The following is a 1,924-nucleotide window of genomic DNA, read 5'->3' on the forward strand; positions in this document are numbered from 1 at the left end:
TGATATCATAGGCATTCATCATCACCATCACCATCATCTATTATTATTATTATCATTATTATTATTATTATTATTATTATTATTATTATTATTATTATTATTATTATTATTATTATCCGATGGCTTCTAGTTCTTCCTTACAGTCCTTTTATTTCCGGTTCCGCTCAGCTGAGCAGAAAACACTTTTACTGACCTTATCTCCTGAGTAAAATTTAGAAACACGCATACACACACACACACACACACACACACACACACACACACACATATAAGTAAACACAAATAACCACGCACATAAACCTACACACTCATATATAAACACATGTATACACGTATGCATATATATACACACATATATAAATACATATGTATTATATGTATGTATACACATACAAAAATACACGCAAATACATTAGTATACGCATACATAAAAAAGTGTTCGTAAACAAGCACAAACCGCAAGTATGTATACGTAAACAGACACCAGCATACACATTCATAAACAGGTAAGCAACAGCCAGACACACGTACACACACGCGCACGGGCTTCTAAACGAACACTTCCACAAACGCATGTGCCACAAACAATCATACATATAAACTGACAAGGATACGCTTAAAACATATATGCACACACACTCATACACGCTCAGGAGACGAACTGACATCTCGCACACTTATACGCACGCAGACGGAGACATATAACATAAACATATGCGCGCGCATAATCGGGCACACACACGCACACACAATGTACAATAAAAAGCAACAATTTGTTAAATCTCTGGTATTTTTTCACAAAGGATTCAGAAGATAACACCTATTGTTGTTTTGGTGGTGGTGGCGGTGGCGGTGACGATGGTGGTGACTGCTGCTGCTGCTGCTGTTGCTGGTATCCGTTGTCGTCGTCATGATTGTGACTTTTGATGTTGGTGTAGTGATTGTGTATGGCAGCTGTGGTTAGTTGTCAGCTGACTAAATGCCTTTTGGCATTTAGTTATGTCCCTTTGCGTTCTGAATTCAAATCCTCCAGAGCTTTGATAAGATATTGATTAACTAATGATGTAAAATAAGCTATCCACTACTGTGCTACCCTAATTTTTGACTGCTTTATAAGCAACTGATTGGGGAAAGAAGATAGGTATGTCTTGCTTGAGGAATAGTAAACAACCCGTGAAGCTGTCCATTACGATGTCCCTGTCCCTCTTTCTTCCACGCTTCAATAGTTTAGAAAGTATGTGTTTACATTATTAAACCCACAGTGAGATTTGGTAATGCTTAAATGTGTGTGTTTCGTTAAAATCTTTAACTGTAAACCAATACCAGTTTCACAGACAAAATACTGGCAAATCTACAGACATTGAATACCAACAGAAACAGAATCCGAAGATCCGAAGATCCGGGGGAGAGAAAAAAACAACAAACAAAAACACCCCATTTTATGTAACAACTACCCTTATTTAAAAAAAGACATAGCAATAACAACAACAGCAATGTACCGTGTAGCTCTAATGGTTTATCTCCCTTCGTAATTTGTCAATTATTCTCGTCAAAATTACGTCATTATTTCGCTGACCATTAAAATTATTTTAATGGCCACCTCTCCAAATTACATTATAATTTGCCTGAAACAAATCGCTGTGGCTCTTTCCTACTTCCTCTCCCTTTCTCTCTCTCCCTTTCTCTGTCTCTGTCTCTCTCTCTGTCTCTCTCTCTCTCTCTCTCTCTCTTCCACTTCATTTTCTTTACTTTCTTTCTCTTTCTTTTCTCTCTGTCCCTCTCTCTCCATGTCTCTTTCTTTTGTTTTTCTCATCTCCCTTTTTTCTTTACCATCTTTCTCTTTCTTGCCTTCTCTCTCTCTCTCTTTTCTTTCTCTTACCTCTGTTTTTTCCTTCTCTGTCTTTTCTCTCTCTCTCTCTCTCTC

The sequence above is a fragment of the Octopus bimaculoides genome, chromosome 19 (assembly GCF_001194135.2).
Source record: "Octopus bimaculoides isolate UCB-OBI-ISO-001 chromosome 19, ASM119413v2, whole genome shotgun sequence".
Lineage (NCBI taxonomy): Eukaryota > Metazoa > Mollusca > Cephalopoda > Octopoda > Octopodidae > Octopus > Octopus bimaculoides.